Source organism: Aethalodelphis obliquidens, unplaced genomic scaffold, assembly GCF_003676395.1.
Source record: "Aethalodelphis obliquidens isolate GAN/ISIS:26980383/991018 unplaced genomic scaffold, ASM367639v1 scaffold5, whole genome shotgun sequence".
NCBI classification, from domain to species: Eukaryota; Metazoa; Chordata; class Mammalia; order Artiodactyla; family Delphinidae; genus Aethalodelphis; species Aethalodelphis obliquidens.
Genome location: NW_020837949.1, coordinates 4,892,058 through 4,917,615, shown reverse-complemented (window position 1 = coordinate 4,917,615; position 25,558 = coordinate 4,892,058). Strand labels below are relative to the sequence as shown.

Here is a 25,558-nt window from a genome sequence, read left to right as displayed (position 1 = left end):
TGTGTGTGTGTGTGTGTGTGTGTGTGTGTGTGTGTGTGTGTGTGTGTTGGCGGCAATGGGGGAAGAAGAAGGGAGCAATATAAGCATTTCAGAAAAGGGCACCATGAGTCACTCTCCACAGTGGTGCCAAAGTGATCCTCATAAGATGTGTTTCTTATGTCATTCACCTGGATAAAAACCTTTCAGTGTCCCTCCATGGCCTTCAGAGTTAAGTCAAAACTCTTCCTTCATCGACTTAAAATCCCCACCATCTCTGCAGCCTCCTACACCAAGCACACTCGTCTCAGCCATAAGAACTCCCCACAGTTACAAATGCACTCACTCCCCAGAGCCTTTGCACATGCTGCTCCCTCTGCCTGGAAAGGAATCACCTCCTCCAGAAGCAAACTGCTATTCAACCTTCAAAACGCAGCTCAAGATCAACTACAGAGCTCTTTCCCAACCTTCAAGCTAAGCACCTCTGTTACATGCTCCCCAGTATGTGTAGAACACTATTTCTGCCACACTGTACCGGTCCCCTACCAGCCGGTGACTGTGGTGGAATCTTGCCTTTACCTGTTAATTTTCAGATACTTTCCTGCACATTGAGTTATACATGACAAAATAAGAATAAGAAAAACCTATCAAGCACAGTTGGGAAATGCTCATGAACCAACTCATTACACCACAAACTGATAAAGAAAGAGAAAGAATCAAACATTTGTCCTGCCTCTCCTATATAAACTGTTACACTAGGCAACCAAACAACAGGTGAGGGGGATTTTTCTCTTTATAACAAGCATTCCAGCTAATAAAATGAAGGCATAACAGAACATCACCACTTTACAACCTAGTAAATGAATCAGACCCAGACACTGGTCATCAATAGCTGCCAGTATCACAGAAAGAGACAACCAGACATTATGTGCCTCCAGATGAAAGGATGCACTGCAACATGAGCAGCAGTCACGGAAAATAAAATGGAACTCAAATCTGATCAAGCCTCTGGCTCCAACTACGTACACTTGACCCCTGAATCACCCAGGTTTGAACTAGGCAGGTGCACTTACACATGGATTTTTTCCAGTGAATAAGGTACTGCAGTACTATACAATCTGTAATTGGGTGAATCTGTGGAAGCAGAACCACAGATACGGAGGGCTGGCTTTAAAGTTACACACACACACACAAAAAGAATTTACACACAGAAATTCAACTGTGCAGAGGATTGGCATCCCTAACCCCAAGGTTGTTCAAGGGTGAACTTGAACTTGGAAATACAGAGACTAGAAAGACATGTTAAACCTCAGGGATACAATCAGCAAAATCCAAACAGCAGGAAACTCTCTACAGGGCAAATAACTTGTTCCTTCAACAAATAAATGGCAAGGAAAAAAGGAGGTAGCAACCTATGGAGTAAAAAAGACTTAATCACAATGTGTGGGCCTCATTCAGCTCCTGATTCAAACGAACTGGTTTTGTTTTGTTTTTAAATTGAGACACCTGTTAAACTGAACACTCAATATCTGATGGTATTCTGGACTTTAACTGTTAACTATTTTTAGGTATGAGGGTGGTATTTGGGTTTTCTTAAGTCTTTACTTTTTAGAGATACATTCTCAAATATTTATAAATGAAATTATGCCTGCAATTTGTTCCAAAATAACAGAAGAGGAGAAGGGGGTAACAGTATAAATGAAACAACATTGGCCATGTGTTGATGACTGTTTAAGCTAGAAGATGGATACTTTGGGGTTCATTATACTATTCTCTACACACTTGGATATGGGCGAATTTTCTCTAATAGAAAGTTAAAAAAAAAAACAGGTGGAAAGGGAAAAGGAGTGACTATAAGTCTACTGAATATAAGGGCAAGTGGAGGGAAGGGAAAAAGGATCACAGATGGAGGTGGAGCAACTTGAAAGAAATTATTTTGGCACAAAGAAGACCTCTGCTGAAGAAAAGACACCAAGAGAAGAAAGATTCAGGACACAGCAGGGTCCAGGGGGTTAAATGAAGCTGTGTTTACACAAGACTTTCAGTAGAGCGCACTAAAAGCACAGACCCTGCAGTGAACACTGCCTGGCTTCAAATCCTAACTCCATGTATGACTCCATCTGTGCCTTAGTTTCCTTGGATGTTAAAAAGAAAAAAAAAAGGATGGTAACAGTCTTTACCTTAGAGGACTTCTTAAAGAATTAAATGAATGAATACAGTTTTAATATACAGTTCTCCTAAAACAGTGCTTCATAGCAGTTCTCAACAAATGTTAACCATTCCCCTCATCATCACCACCCTCCTACCTTCACAGACGGAAACACAGAACCCCCCCACCAAGAGGTAAAGTGACTTGCTTAACAACAACTTTAGAACCATCTTCTAGGCTGAGTACTTACTGCAAAGACTGGCTGGCTATTCACCAAACGCATTTTCCCTGTCCTCCTGGGCAAGCAGCGAGGCTACATTTCCCAACCTCCCTGCCATGTGTCTGAGTTCCTGACGATGAAATGTGGGCAAAAGTGCTGGATACCTCTTCACTACTCCCAGGCCCTACCTCCAAAGCTCCCACACAATCCTGCACCCCTCCCTCCCCCATCTGCCAGGTGGATATCAATGCCCAGGGCAATCTTGGAAGTCATGTGTAGAAGACATCAGAGAACAGATTGACTCAAGTCCCAGTAGAATAAACTAGTATTTTCTTAAGCCCCTGAGATTTCAGGGTTTATCTCTTACAGCAGCTGTCATAATTTCAACTAACACAGTACTTTTTATGGACCCATCACATCAATCATCACTCCTCATTTTACAGACAAGAAAACTGAAGCAGGGAGAGGATCATGGTCACACAATTAATTATTAAGTGGTACACCCAGGATTTGAACTAGCACTGCATTAATACAGAGCTCAGGCTCTTAAGCATCTTCTAAGATCATAAGACCAGTAAGTGGAACCAGGAGTGAACACATTTAATACAGAATTTTGCTATGCATTCCTTTAAAAAGAAAAATCACTCTCAGAAGAATAACTGCAGAACAGTGTTATCTTACAGCAAAAAGATAGAAATCAGCTCCCAAAAGTTTAAGTGGGGTTTTACAAGAGACATCAGAATAAGATATTTTTAAAAGACCATGTACATTAAAAAGACCAAACTCCGTTATGCTTGCAAATAGGCATATATAGTACAAGTTTTCAAAAAAATATTTTTTCTTTTTTTTTTTGGCCACACCGTGTGGCATGTGGGATCTTAGTTCCCTGACCAGGGATCAAAGCTGTGTCCCTGACGTTGGGAGTGCAGAGTCTTAACCAATGGACCACCAGGGAAGTCCCACAAGTTTAAAATTTTAATTCAGCCTTTCCTATTAGATTTTACCTGAGCCATCCCTACTGACAATTATATAACATGATTTAATAATATTAGTAACTTTTAAAAATAGGATTCAGGGGGACTTCCCTGGTGGCACAGGGGGTAAGATCCCACGCTCCCAATGCAGGGGCCCAGGTTCATCCCTGGTCTGGGAACTAGATCCCACATGCATGCCGCCACTAAGAGTTCGCATGCCGCAACTAAGACCCGGTGCAACGAAAAAAAAAAAAAAACTAATTAAAAAAAAAATAGTATTCAGTAAATGGAAAAACACTTTATTTCAATTATCACTGAATTGTACCTACATTATTAATCAACATGTACCTATGAAAAGATGTACAAGATACACTGTTAAGCAAAAGAAGCAAGTTACAGAACAGTGTTTACAGCATAATTCCATTTGTTTTCAAAAAATACATACCTATATCTTTCCTTTTTTTTGTTTTTCCTACATACATACATCTCTTACTTACAAATGAAAAACATCTGGAAAGAAATACAAGAAAGTTTCCAGTGATTACCTCGGAGGAGTAGACCTGCACTTGTGATTTATACCTTTTGTTAGAGTTTGAATTTATGATGAGGACGTGTACTGTTAGAATTAGAAATACTTTAAGACATATCTATGATTTACAGTAATGTAAACTGATCAAACTCCCCAAATCCCACATTAGCATAATATGTGGAGTGAAGCGTCCAGGTTGGGAGGGGAAAAAAATGTAGCCCTTTATAATGAATATATCATTTGGTCAATTTCACTCATATACACGTATATACATGTGTTTACACATCTGTAAGTAAATCTCTTTTAATACATTTAAAAACACACACACAGGACTCCCCTCGTGGTACAGTGATTAAGAATCCACCTGCCAATGCAGGGGACACGGGTTCGAGCCCTGGTCCAGGAAGATCCCACATGCCACAGAGCAACTAAGCCCGTGTACCACAACTACTGAAGTCCGTGCACCTAGAGCCTGTGCTCCACAAGAGAAGCCACTGCAATGAGAAGCCTGCACACCACAACCAGAGAAAGCCAGCGCGCAGCAATGAAAACACAACGCAGCCAAAAATAAATAAATACATAAATGTATTTTTTTAATACCAGTAAATATTCAAACACGTGCACGTATTTCTTACATATACACCAAAAAAATTTTGGTAGGACAGACCCCAAACTAATGACCACCTGAGAGAAAAGGAAGGCAGGACTGGAGAGAGAAATCGGAGAGAAGTCTAGAATTGGGCTGAGCAACACAGTAGCTACTAGCTACATGTGACTATTTAAACTTAAATTAATTAAAATTAAATACTATTAAAATTCAGCTCCTCAGTCCCACCAGCTCCATTTCCAGCGGCTACCACAGTGAAAAGCATAGATATAGAGCATTTCCATTACTACAGAAAGCACTACTGGACAGCATCGGTCTAAAATACAGCAGAAAGACCTGGATGAAGCCTGACATAAATTTTAAAAGAAGGCAAGACGATGAAGAAAATGTACCTTTCTACCATCCCTGAAAACTGAAAACACAAGAAAAAAGCAGAAATTATGTACAAAGAAACTCAACAACAACAACAACAAAAAAGAGTTACATCTTCAGGTGGTATCTACCCAGACTAGGTTAAATTTCTTTTTTTTACTACTAGATTTAGAATAAAAAGGTTTATTTTTTTCACAAACCAGTCTGGTATTTGGGGGACAGAGGGGAATCCAACAGTAAGCATTTTACAACCATCTACTTTAAAACATACAATGGCATTTCTCATCATTTTCTCATCAGAAAAGATTATCCTCAATGATCTCTCCTTGGTAATAATGGTACTCTTACACTTAAAAATAATAAAAGTGGGGAAGTTTTAATTTATAATTCGGATTTAGATTTATAGGATTTCATCTGAATTGGTTTACAATACTAAAAACGTATAATCACAGAAACTTAAGCCCTAAATAGGTTAAAACAATTCTAATGGGCCTGCTTTGACAATTCCATTAGTATTATAAAACCTGCTCTACAACTTTAGTTGATGCATGAAACTTCACTTTAGAAATTCATTTCTAAAACTACCATATTTTGTTGAATACTGTCCCCAGAATTCATGTCCACCTGGAACCTGAGAAATGTGACCTGATTTGGAAATAGGGTCTTTGCAGATGTAATCAAGTTAAGATAAGGTCATACTGGAGTAAGATGAGCCCTAAATCTAGTATGGCCAGTGTCCTTATAAGAGGGTAATTTGGACAAAGAGACACAGACATACAGGGAGAAGGTCTTGTGACAATGGAGACAGACTGGAGTGATGCAGCTGCAACTCAAGGAACACCAAGGACTGCCCAGCAACCACCAGAAACTAAGAGAGAGGCCTGGAGCAGATGTGAGACAGTAAATTTGTTTCTGGTACTCTGTTACAATAGCCCTAGGAAGCTTATACACTACCTTCTTCCCCAGTGTAACAGGCTAACTCAGAGTGCTAGCTAGATTCCTTTCCCCATCACCAGAAAAGTATCTCAACGCCATGTAACAGGTTCACTAATTCAGCTTTTCCTACTTAAGTATAATTGAAAATGAAAAAAAAAACCTAGTTCCTGATACCAGAATATATCTTTGGTCCTGAGACAAATTGAGGATATTCCAATTCACACTCAAGAGATTATCCAAGATAGCCATTTAGTAGGGGAGGAAAAAATAAAGAATAAAAGCTCACCAAAACATTCACAGTAGCATCATTTTAAAAATCAAATGAGTGCAATACTGAGGTATCCTCCCTTACGTGTGCTTACGTAAGTTACCAACAGCATGTGCTGTGGATCCCAAGTCAACCCCTTACTCCAAAATGCCCTCCCTTTTTTGTTTCCCTTTAACCTCTCCCCACTACCACCATTCCTGCCACTGTCTCCCTCCCATAAATCTAGCCTTACCTACCTCTAAATGTCCATCATTCCTCAGCCCCGCTTCCTTCCTCTCTGATACCATACACGTTACCTTCTTTAGAAAGTCTCGTCAGTTATTCGTGCCTATTCTTTCTCTGGTCTCTAATTCACCACAGAACCTTCTGTAATCTGGTTAACAAACCCACTATTCCAGAGAGCAGATAGTCAAATCCATCAGACACTCTCTAAGTCATCTTTATCTCACCCCACAGTTATTCCTAGAACAACCGACACTACTTCATACACAGACCTGCTAGAAATCTATCTCCTGGCTTCGCTGGCCAACTTTACGGTGTTTCCTTCTGACCACCAGTGAAAATACTAACGCTCCCTGGAATACAGCTCCCAATTGCTTCCTTTCACTAGACAGGTTCTTATGCCCTCAACTCCCACCTTCACAGCGGGTCTGGGCTCTAGTCCACACCCACCCTCCACACATCCACATTCCCGGTGAGCATCTTCGCTTGAATGGAACATAGGCACTTTTAGTTCAACAGATCCACAACTCAACCTGTCATCATCTGACTTCTACCCAAATCTGTTCCATCCGCCTAGAAACTTCAATCATTTCACTTTTCTCCCCTTCCTAAATAAGTCCTATTAATTCTACCTCTGAAACCTCTTTTCAGTCTGTTGCCTCTCTGTCATCCCCCGAACTGTCTTCTTCCAGGCAGTCATTCCTCTCTCACCTGCCAACACCCAACCACTTCCAATCTCCCTCGTTTCTCCTCCACACCAATGCAGATACTTTGAAAATGCAAATACGATGCTGCTCCCCTTCTTTCATCCTTCAGTGGTGGCATATTGCAAGCCTTAGAGACAGATACACAAACTTCTTAAAAAAAAAAGAAAGAAAGAAAGAAATACAAACTTTTTTTTTTAATAATTTATTTATTTATTTTTGGCTGTGTTGGTCTTTGTTGGTGCACGCGGGCCTTCTCTAGTTGTGTAGAGTGTGGGCTACTCTTCGTTGTGGTGCGCGTGCTTATTGTGGTGGCTTCTCTTGTTGCGGAGCACGGGATCTAGGCTCACGGGCTCAGTACTCATGGCACACGGGCTTAGTTGCTCCGCGGCATGTGGGATCTTCCTGGACCAGGGCTCGAACCCGTGTCCCCTGCATTGGCAGGCAGATTCTTAACCACTGTGCCACCAGGGAAGCCCCACAAACTTCTTAATATGGCATAAAAGACCCTTCATGATGCAACTTATGCCACCAGCTCAGCCTCATCTACTGTCGCTCCTCTCCATGTTATACTTTCACCATATTTAACCTTTTATCATCCCCTTCAAAACTCTCTGCCTTTACATGTGCTATTCCCTCTGCCTGAAATACTCCTTGGACGGTCCTTACAAGCTTCAGTTTAGTGTTACCTCCTCTAGAAAAGCGTTGTGTAAGTCTCAGGGTACAAAGAGCTCCTCCTCTTTTCAGGACTCAGAAGCCTGTCCATATCTCCACTTGTCTCACCACCCTTGCTGGTTCACCCAACTTTAGGGCTGATTGGCAGGGATCTCATCTTATGATGCTGCATACTTCCAATGCCTAACAGAATACCTGACACAGCAGTAAGTACGCAGTAAGGACTGAATGAATAAATCAAACTCATAGGTTGACACACACACAAAAAGTTTTAGCTCGTCAAGGACTTAAGACAAACGTGAAACTAGTCAACTTTACATTAAAGAGGCTTTCGTATATTGGTATTTACATAAACTCATATATACTACACACACACACACACACACACACACACACACACACACAAATATACCATCACGTCTGGTTCCATATAACAAGTTGATTTCCCCAACCTAGCACAAACCTACAGTAGTAATTCTTTGCTGCTATGTATACTGTTCACATTAAGTTCAAAGAAACTAATTTAATTACCCATAGTCATATAACTTCATATGCTCACAGATATACGAACAGGAACTTCTTCTGGAACTATATAAATACAACAGTCACCAGCAGTTTCAAGGGTAGGGCAGTTACGGGCTGAACTGTGCTTGCCCCAAATTCACATGCCGAAGCCCACACGCCCAGCATCTCAGAGTGTGACTGTATCTGGAGATACAGCCTATAAAGATGTAATGAAGTTAAAAACAGTGTGTTAGAGTGAACCCGAATCCAGTATGACAAATGTCCTTTTAAGAAGGACACAGTGGCACACAGTGGTGGCACAGTGGTTAAGAATCTGCCTGCCAATGCAGGGAACACGGGTTCGATCCCTGGTCCAGGAAGACGCCTCATGCCGTGGAGCAACTAAGACCGTGTACCACAACTACTGAGCCTGTGCTCTAGAGCCTGCGAGCCACAACTACTGAGCCCACGTGCCGCAACTACTGAAGCCCGCATGCCTAGAGCCCATGCTCCACGAGAGAAGCCACCATAATGAGAAGCCCGCGCACCACAACAAAGACCCAACACAGCCAAAAATAAATAAATAAATAATTTTTTTTTTTTTTAATTAAAAATAGAAATAAGGGCTTCCCTGGTGGCGCAGTGGTTGAGAGTCCGCCTGCCGATGCAGGGGACACAGGTTCATGCCCCGGTCCGGGAAGATCCCACATGCCGCAGAGCGGCTGGGCCCATGAGCCATGGCCTCTGAGCCTGCGCGTCCCAAGCCTGTGCTCCACAATGGGAGAGGCCACAACAGTGAGAGGCCCGCGTACAGCAAAAAAAAAAAAAAAGAAATAAAAATTAAAAAAATAAAAAAAGAAGAGGAGATGAGAACACGGACAACACAGAGGGATGACCTGGTGAGGACACAGTGAGAAGGCAGCCACCTGCGAGCCAAGGAGAGAGGCCTCAGAAGAAACTCAACCTGCTGACACCTTGATCTGGGGCTTCCAGACTCCAAAATTGTGAGAAAATAAGTTTTTGTTGTTTAAGCCACCAGTCTGTGGTATTTTTTTATGACACCCAAGCTAATAGAGGGGGCTTCTGGTTTATAGAATTTAAATTTCTTAATCACGTACATGGAATTTTTTTAAGCCAGCAAGGGTTGCGTGAACAGTGAAGTTGTGGATGTTTTCATTTTCTTCTTCACGCTGGCCTGTATTTACCACCACCACCCCCCAAAAAAAACCATTAAATTAAATGATATAAGAAAATATCCTAGACATCAGAGTTTACCATACACTGGCCACAAAAACTACATTTTATCTTACTATTTATCATTTGAAACAAAATAATGTACTATGTTAAAATACGATATTTTTAATTTTTACCAGCTCCAAAAGGAACTGGTGGAGGTAGAAACTGGAGAGCACTGTTGTTACACATCTCCCTGGAGATTAGAGAACCAACAGTTATAACAAGTACAGAACCTTCCTGTGTTTGTGTTCAGTCATTATAGAAGCTAGGTAACACATAATAGACCCTGTGACTTAGGCACCTTATACATTATCATTTAATTCTCATAACAACCCAGTGCAACTGAGATTGAGTCCCCCATTTTTCAGATAAGGAAACTCAGGCTCAGAGAGGCTAAGTAACTGGTCAAGGTCATACAGTTAGGAAATGGAAGTACTGAGACTCAAGTCCACATGTCTTAAAATCCCACGCTTCTTGATACTAAGAGTCCTTGAATGCTTAACAGGTATATATTAAACATCTTCTGTATGCACTTGGCTAGACAGAGCTCTGACCCAAGAAACACAGTCACTATTCCAAGGACTTAGAATTTCCTCTTTAACACTTTGTCGAATGTCTATTTCTCCTAACTCCTCAACTAGATTTTAGAGCTCCTCAAAAGAGCTGTAGTAAAAAGAGAAAAACAAAGAGCTTTGAGTCAAAGTCCTGGAAAAATTCTGGCTTTTTCCCACTTACATAAATTAACAAGCTGGATTCTTCATCAGTAAAAGGGTTGTGGATTAAGTAACATATATGAAATTGCTGGGAAGAGTGCCTGGCGCACAGTGGATACTAAATAAATGTTAAGGAGACATGAATATTCATTTACAGCCTTCACAGAATGCAGACCCAGAACTCAAACTTTTTATTTCACCAATACTCTGATTCCTCCAATGGCCTCTTCGGGATTCAAAGATTCCACTCATCACCACTCTCTCTATCCCACCCATCTACACTACATACCACTTAACATTCAAAGCAGAAAAACGAACATTCTGTATCTTCTTTATACCATGGTCTTTTAGAGTAGTGGTCTCCAAAGCAGAATGCACATAACACACTTAAATGTCCCAATCACAGGCCTGCAAATCCTACAACTTGAGATTAATAAGGAATGTGAAATTTAGCTCTCCTAAAGTTTAGCAACCCGTATTAATATAAGGACTGTGATAGACGTACACTATTTATTTCAAAAAGAAAAATAAAAAGGATACAGATGTTGAGAGCAAGGATTCAAATTCTTACTAATGGAGGCATGATTCAAATATGTTTGGGACTTCCCTGGTGGCGCAGTGATTAAGAATCCTCTGCCAATGCAGGGGACATGGGTTCGAGCCCTGTTCCGGGAAAATCCCACGTGCCACGGAGCAACAAAGCCCGTGCACCACAACTACTAAGCCTGCGCTCTAGAGCCCGCGAGCCACAACAACTGAGCCTTCACGCCACAACTACTGAAGCCCGCATGCCTAGAGCCCATGCTCCACAACAAGAGAAGCCACCGCAATGAGAAGCCCACGCAGCGCAACGAAGAGTAGCCCCCACTCACCGCAACTAGAGAAAGCCCGCGTGCAGCAACAAAGACCCAATGCAGCCAAAACCAAAAAAATAAAATAAATAAATTTTTTAAAATAAATAATAATTTTTTTAAGAAGAAAAAGAAAACAAATATAAGTTTGGAGACAACTGCTTTACAGCCACAATTGTATCATTAGTTATGGTTAAATTCAATGTGGGAACGATGATATACAGTATATTGTATTTTTATTAACACTGAACACTTCACAAATGGGCCGAGCAATTTCGCAGGTCTGTGCCACCAATCCTTAAGTTGCTCCTTCTGCCTAGATACGCACTAGCACGTAACTCCTACACTTCTCCTATACATTCATCTCACCATGGAGTCTTTACAGATCCGCACAGTGACAGGTGGTTAGTAATCACTACAAATCTAAAGCTACAAGGTTCTAAGTCAAATTATAATACAGGGCCAATGTAAGGAAAAATTTATGTACCTTTCTCTTGCTCTAAGACATAACTTCATTAAGAATAAAACAATCTTGGGCTTCCCTGGTGGCGCAGTGGTTGAGAGTCCACCTGACGATGCAGGGGACACGGGTTCGTGCCCTGGTCCGGGAGGATCCCACATGCCGCGGAGCAGCTGGGCCCGTGAGCCGTGGCCGCTGAGCCTGCGCGTCCGGAGCCTGTGCTCCGCAACAGGAGAGGCCACAACAGTGAGAGGCCCGCATACCGGGGAAAAAAAAAAAAAAAAGAATAAAACAATCTTGAGACCTCCCTGGTGCTCCAGTGGTTAAGACTCCGCACTCCCAATGCAGCAATGCAGGGGGCCCGGGTTCAATCCCTGGTCAGGGAACTAGATCCCACATGCTGCAGCTAAGATCCCGCATGCCGCAACTAAAAAGGTCCCGCACGCAGCCAAACTCTAAAAAAAGAATAAAACAATCTTATTTACGATTACACTCCCCTCCGCACCTACTGGAAAAACATTCCTCTAGGCAACTTTTGATCAAAAGGCATACACTGTATTTAATATGCACTAAATTGATTTTCCTTGTAAATCTACACTTAAACCATTCCCCCAAAAAAGTATCCCGCACAAAAAAGGACATTAAGTGAATGTGTATTTATTTTGAGCCCTAAACCCCTAAATTCCCAACAACTACTGTAACGGTGTTGTAACTCTACTTGAATTATGGTGCAGAAACTAAACCAGTGACTCCTTAGAGAATCTCCTGATTTTAAGCACAGAACTTGGAACTTAGAAATTGTTCTAATATCCTACCAAAAGTATATTAAAGTGAACACTTTGGAAATAGAAAACTAAATATATTTTCACTTGCTTGCACTGAATTCCCTCTCTTGGCTATGCCTTGATAAGAAGTTATCATGCAACAACTGTAAATGTACCTCACCTATCTGTACCCACCCCCACCCCATGCATCAACACAAGGGAGCCTTGGAAAGGCCTGAGAGCTCCAGCTGAACTGTGGAAACGATCCAAACTCGTATACTCACAATCGCTTTTTTAACAATGACGTGTGCAGAGGGGGGAAAAAATAGAGGTTTTTACAATATACCTTCCATAATACCTCACAGCTACTTCACAATGACCCTACTTCTCCACTTGATTAGTTATTAGTAATCAACCCTTAGTCAAAGGTAAAAACAAAGGGCTATGGAATTGTTCATCATTTCCTCTTAAGTCTCTTAAAGGCAGTGTTCTTAAAATTCCACATTCATGATCTCATTGAAAACTCAGGGCTGAATTAACTTGCCTCACGTCACATCAGAACCACCACACTGTACAACTCCAGGAAGCAGCATTTGCATTGTGTTTGATGGGAATGCCATCCCTAGCACAACAGGAAGGGAGCTGTGCAATGAAGCGGTCTGGGTCACACCACTAGTAAGCAGTGGAGGTGAAGCTCAAAACTCTGCTGTGACTGAGGAGGAAGAGCACACGCCCCCCATGTTGGAGGATGGACAATTAATCATATAATAAAACAAAATTCTCTTGTTATAATAAGCCAGTTATCAGCTTTGTTGGTGAAGGAAGGGAGGGAGTGAGGGAGGGAGAAGTCAGTAGACAATGACCACTGAAGAGAGAAGCAAGAAGAAACTGTAAGAAGAAAACCTTACTGAAGACTCTGCCTCTGATGAAGCTGCACATCTTCAGTGGTAGGAGGCAGTAACAAGAGAGAGATCTATGGGGCACAGAGGAATCAGGTGGTTCTGTTTTTCCCATCCACCCCACTGCTGCCCTTGCAAGACCCCAAATGAGTTTTATAAAGAATGACTAGCCAGCATTCAGGTTAAAATGACACTTGCACCTAGAGTAGGAAAAACTATAAATTATGCATCAGTCTCCGCATTCACCTGCCCCCACTTGTAACTTTGAAAGGATTCATTTATTTCAAAATTAGAAAACTGATCTGAGTAAAAAAACCTCATTAAAATATATGGCTTGGAAATATTTAGAATCTACTATTACAAGAGCTTATTTTCTTAACATGCAAAGAGTATTTACAAGTCACTTTAAAAAAAAAAATGTTTTAAAAGGATGACCAACCCAACAGAAAAGTGGGCAGTGACATACGGATGCCACTACTGTTACCCAACCAGCAGCCACTCCACCCCCCACCCCACCCCCACCAACTTGTTCTTGCTGTCAGAGGCCACCTCCCATTATAAGGCCTCAGAGGAACAGATGTTGGCTTTCCCGGCCTCACTTGTACCTACAACAGGAATACATGGCCAATCACAGCCAAGAGGATCCAAGGGGAAATCTGCTGAGAGCATCCAGGAAAGGTTTTTGTTCCAAATAAAATAGACGTACACGAAGAGATAGACCACATCTTTACGGCGCTGGTCACATGGGCTACCAGAAACGTTAACATCACTCCTCTCTTCTTCTCACATCTCACACCCGACTCCTTTCAGATCCTTTCAGCTCTACCTTCAAAATATATACAGAATCACTTCTCTGACGTCTATCTTTTTCCAAAATACCTCTCACCTGACTGCTTGCAATATTTTCGTAACTACCAAGCCTGCTTCAGCCTTTATTCCCTTCATCCTAGTCTCAACACAGCAGCCAGCATGAACCTTTCAAAGTCTTAGTCAGATAAGGTCTGCCCTCTGCTCAAAAGCCCCCAAAGGTATCTCATCTCACCGGGAATAAAAGCCAAAAGATCTCACAATGGTCTACAAGGCCCTGCACGCTCTGACTTCCTGCCCCCCCTCTCTGCCAGCCATCACTCAGCTCTGCCACCCGCCCCAGCTCTCCTTCCAGGTCTTTGAAGGCGCCAGCTCACTCCTGCCCCGGGCCTGTGTGCTCGGGAGAGGCCCTCTGTCTGAGATGCTCTTCCACCGTACCTCTTGCCCTTGCACTCCTACTACCTTTGAGACTCCACTCAAAGGTCACTGCATTGAAGCCTTCCCTGATCACGTCATTAAAATAACCCAATTCAGCCTCGCCCTTCCCCCTGCATTGCTTTATTTTTCTCCGTAACACTTAACATTGGGCCTGGAATCAGGCCGCAGCCTCACCGCGCCCGCCGCCTCCGGACCATGGACCCCCCGCAAAGTGAGCGAGCTTCGAGCCTTCACGAAAATGTGCAAGCAGGACCCAAGCGTTCTGCACACGGAGGAAATGCGCTTCCTGAGTGGGTGGAGAGCATGGGGGGTAAAATACCACCTGCTACTCATAAAACTAAATTGGAAGAAAATACCAAGGAAGAAAAAAGATAGTAAGAAGGCGGAGGAAAACATAAAGACAGATGAACCATCAAGTGAGGAAAGTGATCTAGAAATTGACAATGAAGGTGTGACTGAACCAGACACTGATGCCCCTCAAGAAATGGGAGATGAAAGCGTAGAGATAACTGAGGAGATGATGGATCAGGCAAATGATAAAAAAGTAGCTGCCACTGATGCCCTAAATGATGGTGACCTACAGAAATCCATTGACTTGTTCACAGATGCCATCAAGCTAAATCCTCGTTTGGCCATTCTGTATGGCAAGAGAGCAAGTGTCTTCATCAAATTACAGAAGCCAAATGCTGCCATCCGAGACTGTGACAGAGCTATTGAAGTAAATCCTGATTCTGCTCAGCCACACAAGTGGCGAGGGGAAGCACACAGACTTTTGGGCCACTGGGAAGAAGCTGCTCATGATCTAGCCCTTGCCTATAAGACGGATTATGATGAAGATGCTAGTGCAATGCTGAAAGAAGTTCAACCAAGGGCCCAGAAAATTGCTGAACATCGGGGAAAGTATGAGCAAAAACGTGAAGAGCGAGAGATCAAAGAAAGAACAGAAAGGGTCAGGAAGGCTCAGGGAGAACACGCAAGAGCCCCGAGGGAGGAAGAGGCCAGAGGACAATCACGGGCTCAGTGCGGCTCTTTTCCAGGTGGAATGGGAGGGGGCATGCCTGGAATGGCAGGAATGCCTGGGCTCAATGAAATTCTTAGTGATCCAGAGGTTCTTGCAGCCATGCAGGATCCAGAAGTTATGGTGGCCTTCCAGGATGTGGCTCAGAACCCGGCAAATACGTCAAAATATCAGAGCAACTCAAAGGTTATGAATCTCATCAGTAAACTGTCGGCCACATTTGGAGGTCAAGCATAATGCCCTTCTGACAAATAAAGCCCCTGCTGAAGGAAAAGCAACTTAGATCACCTAATGGATGTCGCAATAATACAAACCAGTGTACCTCTGACCTTCTCAGGAAGAAAGCTAGGGTGCTTTGAAGATAATCCCTACCCCTCTGCCCCAAATGCAGCTGAAACATTTTTACAGTGGTTTGCCATTAGGGTATTCATTCAGATAATGTTTTCTTCCTAGAAATTAAAAACTTTAAACAATTTTTAAACCTTAAAAATATTTAAAACAAATTAAAATGGTGTGTTAATTACTACATTTTTCTTTACTAATCATTTTTTTTTCCTTTGAATTAATTAGGCAAGGAAGATACTTCAGTATGGAAGGTTTATTGTTCAAGTTTGAGTGAAATAAAGATTTATTAGTGGGAAGATCATTTAAGTAGATAAAGTTTGAGTTGGATATATGGTCACTGAAGCATTTTGATTTGTCTTTTTAATTGCTTTATTATTATTATTTTTAATGATTTGCTTTCATGAAACTACTGAGACACCAGTATTGCAGTAGGACCTGGGTAGGGACTGGAAGTACTTGGCAGGGCAGCAGCAATCTTACTACATTTTCCATAATGTGTACCCTTGTGCAGATGCATTTAAATCTTACACTGTGGTGAAGGCATGATTTTTATACTGCTGCAGTAAAATTGGATTACTTAGTTCTGTTCTTGTCTGATATCTAAAATAAATGTTTCATATTTCCACATTAAAAAAAAAACACTTAACATCTTACTGAACATTCTACTTCCTTGCTTGCCTCCTCCCCTACCCCCACCAAACTGTAAGCTTTCAGAGGGCAGTAAACATGGCCTGTTTTGCTCACTGCTGTTATTTCCCATAGCTACAGACTACTCCTGGTAAATTATAGGTGTTCAATAATTATTTAAGTGAATTATTGAAGTGAATATTCAACAAGCTGAAGATTTTTTTTAACTTTATTGAGGTATAATTGCTTTACAATGTGTGTTAGTTTCTGCTTTATAACAACGTGAATCAGCTATACATATACATATATCCCCATATCTCCTCCCTCTTGCATCTCCCTCCCACCCTCCCTATCCCACCCCTCTAGGTGGTCACAAAGCACGGAGCTGATCTCGCTGTTCTACGCAGCTGCTTCCCACTAGCTATCTATTTCACATTTGGTAGTGTATGTATGTCCATGCCACTTTCTCACTTCACCCCAGCTTACCCTTCCCCATCCCCATGTCCTCGTCCATTCTCTAGGTCTGCGTCTTTATTCCTGTCCTGCCCCTAGGTTCTTCAGAACCTTTTTTTTTTTTTTTTACGATTCCATATACATGTGTTAGCATATGGTATTTGTTTTTCTCTTTCTGACTTACTTCAATGCGTATGACAGACTCTAGGTCCATCCACCTTACTACAAATAACTTAATTTCGTTTCTTCGTATGGCTGAGTAATATTCCACTGTATATACGTGCCACATCTTCTTTATCCATTCATCTGTTGATGGAAAGTTAGGTTGCTTCCATGTCCTGGCTATTGTAAATAGTGCTGCAATGAACACTGTGGTACATGACTCTTTTTGAATTATGGTTTTCTCAGGATATATGCCAGTAGTGGGATTGCTGGGTCGTATGGCAATTCTATTTTTAATTTTTTAAGGAACCTCCATACTGTGCTCCAGAGTGGCTGTATCAATTTACATTCCCACCAACAGTGCAACAGGGTTCCCTTTTCTCCACACCCTCTCCAGAATTTATTGTTTATAGATTTTTTGATGATGGCCATTCTGACCGGTATGAGGTGATACCTCATTGTGGTTTCGATTTTCATTTCTCTAATGATTAGTGACATTGAGCATCCCTTCATGTGTTTGCTGGCCATCTGTATATCTTTTTGGTAGAAATGTCTACTTAGATCTTCTGCCCATTTCTGGATTGGTTTGTTTGTTTTTTGAATATTGAGCTGCTTGTATATTTTGGAGATTAATCCTTTGTCAGTTGCTTCATTTGCAAATATTCTCTCCCACTCTGAGGGTTATCTTTTCATCTTGTTTATGGTTTCCTTTGCTGTGCAAAAGCTTTTAAGTTTCACTAGGTCCCATTTGTTTATTTTTGTTTTTATTTCCATTTCTCTAGGAGATGGGTCAAAAACGATCTTGCTGTGATTTATGTCATAAAGTGTTCTGCCTATGTTTTCCTCTAAGAGTTGTACAGTGTCTGGCCTTATATTTAGGTCTTTAATCCATTTTGAGTTTATTTTTGTGTATGGTGTTAGAGAGTGTTCTAATTTCGTTCTTCTACATGTAGCTGTCCAGTTTTCCCAGCACCACTTATTGAAGAGGCTGTCTTTTCTCATTGTATATCCTTGCCTCCTTTGTCAAAGATAAGGTGACCATGTGTGCGTGGATTTATCTCTGGGCTTTCTGTCCTGTTCCATTGATCTATATTTCTGTTTTTGTGCCAGTACCATACTGTCTTGATTACTGTAGCTTTGTAGTATAGTCTGAAGTCAGGGAGCCTGATTCCTCCCAAGCTGAAATTTAAAAAGCAGGAAAGGGGACAGCATCTGGGTCCTTGATAATTTCATCAGGCTACTGAAATACCCCTGGACTCTGGTCATAGGAAGTGAAATCTGACTCATTTCAGCCATTTTTAATTAAGGTTTTTGTTATTTGAAGTCAAAAGGTACCTGGTACAGGGCATAGGTAGGCGATTTGCAAAAGAAAAGAAATGCTAGTGGCAAATACACTCAATTTAACTCAATCATAAGACATGCAAATTAAAATAACCATGGAATAATATGTCACCCCAGCAGAAACATAAAAGCTTAATACATGTATATCCCAATTCACTCACTAAAACACTAGTGGTATTTACTATTTCTTTAACTTTACACATGAACATACAATTCATAAGAGTGTGATATTCCATTGCCTGTATTTTTTCCCCATGCTCTGAATGTTAGACAGACTGTTCACTCCTGACCAGTAATGTAAATTATATTTACTTAACTTAACTCTGATGAAGTACTTACTCTGCCCTGGCCATGTGCTATCCACTTTTACATGCATTATTTATTGCCCACTACAACCCTACAAAATATGTACTATTGTTATTCCAGGTTTTTAAATATTTATTTATTTACTTATTTATTTGCTGCGTTGGGTCCTCATTGCTGCGCACAGGCTTTCTCTAGTTGCGGCAAGCAGGGGCTACTCTTCATTGCGGTGCGCGGGCTTCTCATTGCAGTGGCTTCTCTTGTTGCGGAGCATGGGCTCTACGCACATGGGCTTCAGTGGTTGTGGCATGCAGGCTTCAGTAGTTGCGGTTCTTGGGCTCTAGAGCACAGTCTCAGTAGCTGTGGTACACAGGCTTAACTGCTCCACGGCATGAGGGATCTTCCCGGACCAGGGCTTGAACCCGTGTCCCCTGCATTGTTAGGTGGATTCTTAACCACTGCATCACCAGGGAAGTCCTGTTATTCCATTTTAAAGTTGATGAAACTGAGCTATGAGAAAGACCAGTGATCAGCCCCAAATCAAGTAGCAGCTTAATTATAAGGCTAGAATTTGAACCTAGGCAGTTTAACCACCAGAAACCAACAAGCAGAGCTTCCTCCCAAACTGAATGTGTTCTGCAACACACTGACTCCACCTGCACCTCTCTTTCTGCCACTTATTTTGTGTTTCTGTTTTGACCCATAATGACTGAAAAAAGGTATTCAAGTGACAGTGCCAAACTTATCAGAAAGATACACTCTGACAGAAAAAGAAGATAAAAATGAAAAGACAGTCAAAGATTGGTAGAAGTCCTTTGTCTCAGTTTTCTCCACTGAAAACACTGGAGATGTAACCGTATTTACTTTTAGATTGTTGGTAATGACTAAACAGATTAATACAGCACATGTGACACATTTAGGATAGGATACATTAAACAATGAACAGTCTTTATGTTCATCATTATCATAATTATGATGAAAGGCTTCATAAATGTCACCGAAGTTAGAAGGACTGACCAACAACTATATGACTGGTAGCTGGAAGAAACGAACTATGGCCAGAGACATGTTATGACTTCGGAGATACAAAAAAGAAAAGGATGAGGGCTGATTTTCATTCTGGGAACAGAGTACTTAGGTGACTTAGTAAAGAAAAATTCTATTAGAACTACAACTCCCATTTTCAGAACTGTATGCCCTGTCCCCCCACCCCAGCCCCACCCAGCGTATGTTGCTGGCAAGGATGCGGGGCGGGGGACGACAGACACATACTCTGTGTGGGAGTCTAAGTCAATACTCCATTTGTGGAGGGCAATCGGCCAGTAACTATCAGAACCTGAAACACAAGTACTCTTTAATAAGACATCTCTACATCTAGGAATTTACCTTCTAAAATATGCCAACAAGTAAATCTATACAAGCACAAGGATGTTCACTACAAAGATAACAATAAAACTGGAAATCAACTAAATGACCATCAATAAGGGAATGGTTAAATAAATCAGGGTACTCCAATCTAGTTTACAAACCCATTTTTCCACTAGGCTCTCTAATAATCTAAGTGACACTACTATCCACCCAAGCTGCCGAAGCCAAAATTCTAGACAACAGCTTTACTTCTCTTTCTCATACTCCCCTCATCAAATCCTTTAGCAGACCTTATCACAGTAGCTTTCAAAACACATATAAAATCTAATCACCTTTCTCCTCTGTCACAAGCCTACTCAAAGCCATACCTGCCAAGATTACTTCTATAGCTTTGTTGGTTTAAAACCCTCCAATGGCTTCCACTGCGCTGAGAATAAAGTTCCTGCCCCTTACCATAATCCTGCCCTTAGCATGCAGGGCATCACGTGATCAGGCTCCTGCCGGCCTCTCAGATGCGATCTCGTAAGCTCTCCTGAATGTCCAGTAACACCAGCCTTTTATTTTGAGAGGTAGGAGGGTCCCTGGAGCATCACACACTCATTCTTGTTTTGGGGGCTTCACAATGAACCGTGTTCTTCTGAATTTTCTCATAACTGCCTCCACTTCACCCACGTCTATTTCAATATCATCACTTCAACAAGACCTTCCTGACAACCTCACTACACGCATTACTGTCTCTCAGAACCATTAACAGACACTCTCAATACCATTACCACAGTTTTATTTTCTTTATGGTACCTCTCACTGTCTGAAATTAATGATAAGGAATACATTTATTTTGTTCATCTCACTACTGAAGTATTTGTCCAGTGAAAGAAAGGGCTTGATCTCCGTTGTGTACCACTGAATCCCCAGAATCTAGAACACTCCTGAACACTCCTTGGCATAAGCAAAGCCCTTAATTTGCAGCAGCTGGATGAATATTAGGCAGTTTTTGAAAAGAATGATATTGATGTATATATGCTAAAACAGAAAAATGTTCAAGATAAACTAAGTGACAAAAGAAAATCACAAAGCAACACATATAAAATGAGGGGACTTCCCTGGTGCTGCAGTGGTTAAGACTCTGTGCTCCCAATGCAGGGGGCCCGGGTTCAATCCAGGGAACTAGATCCCACAGCCCGCAGTTAAAGATCCCACATGCCGCAACGAAGATCCCACAGGCGGCAACGAAGATCCCGCATGCTGCAACTAAGACCTGGCACAGCCAAATAAATAAATTTTTTTAAATACATATAAAATGATCCCATCTGTGTGAAAATGAATGTAAGCACATTATGTAAAAATAGAAAACATATATGCATAGCAAGAGTCAAGAAGGATACAAGATAGAGTTCACAATAATTCTCTCTGAAATACAGGGCAGAAGACAGGGGAAAAAGGCCTTACACTATTTAATTAATCATACTCTCCTGAGCTATCTGAATATTTTCACCAGCAGGTATCATATTCATAACTTTTTTGTGACAGTTTTCCTATTCCTCCACCTGTTGTAAAAGGCCCAACACACAAAGTGAGTACTCTCTTTTCTAAACACCCAGAACACATATACAACCTAAAGCTCCCATTATATATCTACAACCTAACACATTCTGAAACACTGGATAAAATACACATGTGAATATTAGCTTTGGTCTAGTCCAGCTTAAAAGCTGAAGGAGAATCTCTTGGTTCAAATAGCAGATCAAACATACACACATTATCTCCTTTCAATAAAAGCCCACTGAAATAGTATTAAAAAAATTTTTAAGGAAAAGAATTATCATTTAAAAAATAAAATAAAATGGAGAGATCTTTTCTTTAAAAAAAAAAGAATCATCGTCTGGGGAAGGAAACTGGGGAAAAGAGTAGGGGGAGGGTTGGCACTCTGGGGTAAAACAATGGACTCCTAAATGTCAGAATACAAAGGGTTATCAACTTCAAGCTAATCATTAATTCCCACCAAGAACTCACCATGAGCCCTTCTACTAGGTCTTAAATATGAGTGACAAGGATCAGCAGATGTATGATTAAAAACCCTACAACATAAATGAGACCAAGATAAACAACAATTACCCTAGAGCAAACAGATAAGAGGAGGGATGATGACTTAAAAAAAACCTCTATTAACATTTTCAAAGAGATTCAAGAAGATTATGAATCCATAAAATAGAAAAAGGATGCTGGGCGTGGGGGGGGGGGTGGAATTCTTGAAAATTTAAAATATGACTGCTTAAGTAAAATTACAGAGTCTTAGAATAAAATAGAGGAAATGCCCAGAAAAACAAAAGGACAAAAAGATGGGGGTGGAGGAGTGAGCATGAATACATAAAGCCCAATAACCAACTAAAAGGAATTATAAAGAGAATTAAAGCAATAATAGGAAAATTTCCCAAGAATTAAAAAAATGAGTCTTTAGTTTAATAATAATGGAAAAGAACCACCTCTAAACATCTTTGAGAAATTTCTTTTTAAAAAGGACAGAAAGAAAGCTCTAAGGAGCTTCCACAGAGGAAGATAAAACACATCACCCACAATGGAACAAGAAACACACTGTATCAGACTTCTCAACAACAACAATGGATACTAAAAGACATTGGAGCAATGCAATCAAAGCTTTGACGGAAAATAATTTTCAACTTAGTTTGGCTTGAATAAAAATAACACCAGTCAACTATAAGGGTTAATGAAGACTTTTTCAGATATGCCAGAATTCAAAACTGTATCTTCCACATATTCTTTCTAGAAATTTCTGTGAGGGATGTACTGCATTAAAACAAGGAAGTAATTCAAAGAATAAAGATCCAATAAGAGCAGAGCCAAAGTGCAAATGCAGTGATGCAAAGTCCAACAAAGTGATGCAAAGAACAACATGTAACAGGTCTAGATAACATCTTGTCCATAATAAGGAAAAAGACTAGGAGAAGCCTTTCCTCAGGGGGAAAAGTACTCACATACATAAAGTAACAACAATAAAAACAAGCAGCCAGTGGTTGAGAGTCCGCCTGCCGATGCAGGGGACACGGGTTCGTGCCCCGGTCTGGGAAGATCCCACATGGTCTGGGAAGATCCCACATGCCGCAGAGCGGCTGGGCCCCTGAGCCATGGCCGCTGAGCCTGCGCGTCCGGAGCCTGTGCTCCACAACGGGAGAGGCCACAACACTGAGAGGCCCGCGTACCGCAAAAAAAAAAAAAAAAAAAAAAAATAGCATGGAAAGCTGATAACATGGAAGAAAGAACAATGACAAATAAGACAGGAAAAAAGGCAATTACAGACTCAAAAACCAAGAACCAATACAGGAAATGTAATTGTACTCTCCTCTGCTGTGAACAATATTTATACCATCACAATAATGTAGAAACTATTCATCAATTTCCAACTATTAAAACCAAGTCACAGGCAAACAGTATAAATGTTCTCAACCTTGACAATGCCAAAGTAGAAATGACAGACATAGGGGCATAAAGGGGAAAGGAAAGGTGAAGAGAAAAGTAGAAGCAGTAATAGCTTCAATTTTACTCCTGGGAATCAAGGTAGACAATCTATATTAACATGAAGAAAAAGTCTATTATATTACATAAATTGCAAAGAGAACAGGGAAATTAAAAGTGATACAGCTATTGGGTAAGTAGAAAAAATGAACCAAATCCTCATCTATCAGAGCAGAAATCAATGTAAAATTGATAAATCATAAAATAAGCTTATTATTTAGTCACAAAAACCACACAAATAATTTAAAGTTTCCTTTGGAGAATGGCACTAAGCAGTGAGGAAGGGTTGCTGACCTTTATTATAAGCAACTAGATATCTGACTTCTAAATTTTTCACTGGACTTAAGAAAAAAACACCAAAGAATACTGATCTCTTCATGAAAACACAATTCATAACACATCCTGCCTACATTTTTCCCTACAATGTAATAGATAAAACTTCTTTTTCCTAACATTCCTGAGTGCCAGGTTGAATAAATTTTGAAGCTTTACCACCATCTTTAGAGGTATTTACAGACAATGTAATAATTCAAGTTACAGGATGTATATATTACTATCATCAAAATTATTGGACCATCACTCCATATCAAAGTAAAATGTAACTACAGATTTACTTTACATTACTTTAACCAAGCCAAAACATCCGCATTTATCCATGGTTTCTCAATTTTAATAATTATTTTACCAAAAATATGGAAATGTATCTTTAACACCTTTTTTCTAGATTGCTTTAGGTTTTATTGGTGTTAGTAGTATACACAACAGCATTTCAAGTTCAACAGACCTAAATTTACTTCAGTTTTCATTCCATCTTTTCCTTTGTCCTTTTTACTTTTAGATAATATAAAGTTTATTTAATTATTTATTTTTAATCTGCCAGATCTGAAAAGGGAAAAGTATTTCTTGAAGTCCATACATAACACAAGATGAAAAAAGGACCAAGTTATTATTTATTACTATTCAAAACATTATGCAAAACCATAGAGCCAAATATAGAGATAAGACCAAATTCTAAGAGAAACACAGCCCATTCTAACCCATGATGGAAGATTTAAGTGAGATTTCAAAAATGGCTATAGGAAAATGCTAAATAAGCCATTAGTTTTCCCACATTAAAAAAGGCTTTTGTTTTCTGGGGGTTTTTCTTTTGTTCTGTTTTTCTCTTTTTACTGTTCTTAGAGGTGGTGGCTTCTTTTCTGTAAGGAGAAGGCAGCTGAAGGGGAATGCTACAGCATTACAGTTTATGGTGTTTACCATTTGTTTAACAATATTCTACTCAAGAAACAGCTTTTTTAAAAATAAAACATCTAAAAACAAACTGGGATTAACTTCTTCAAAATGCAAGTTACACTGTGGGGAAGCTTCCACATGATGACCACATTTTTCTTTAACATCACAGAGTGTCATCAGTCCCAGTTAAACAGCATAAATGAATGCACTTGTTTGTAGGAAGAACAGTTCACATTCCACTTCACCACTAAGAGCCAAATGGCTGTGATGGAACAAGGTGAGTGCATCACACATCATATTTCAGCTAAGTCACACTTTTCCGTTATCCATGAAATATAAAAGCTAAGAAACATTTAAAAATCATTTACTAAACTCCTCTCAAATCAAAATATAGGAAGCTATTGCATAATTTGACACTTCAGAGAAATTACATTTTTGTTATCATTAAATTGAAGCAAAGAAAAAATGGTTCATTGTTCTTTAATAAGGCATTAGGTAGCTTAGAAAGGACGGACTTGGCTATATGACACTAGTCTTGTATTTATTTTACATTTTGCATATAGGTCTAGATGTTAAAAACATATGTGCAGTGGACATATATACACTACCAAACATAAAATAGATAGCTAGTGGGAAGCAGCAGCATAGCACAGGGAGATCAGCTCGGTGGTTTGTGACCACCTAGAGGGATGGGATAGGGAGGGTGGGAGGGAGATGCAAGAGGGAAGAGATATGGGAACGTATGTATATGTATAACTGATTCACTTTGTTATAAAGCAGAAACTAACACACCACTGTAAAGAAAATACTCCAATAAAGATGTTGAAAATGTGTGTGTGTGTGTGTGTGTGTGTGTGTGTGTGTGTGTGTGTGTGT

General features: G+C 40.5%; 1 protein-coding gene and 1 pseudogene across 9 annotated transcripts in view; one reads left to right on the top strand and one right to left on the bottom strand.

The window, feature by feature from the left end:
- KMT2C (lysine methyltransferase 2C) overlaps positions 1-25,558 on the bottom strand; it is a 293,409-nt gene that overhangs the window by 240,721 nt on the left and 27,130 nt on the right. The window lies entirely within an intron of this gene.
- On the top strand, positions 13,614-16,542 carry LOC113617898 (hsc70-interacting protein pseudogene; annotated as a pseudogene).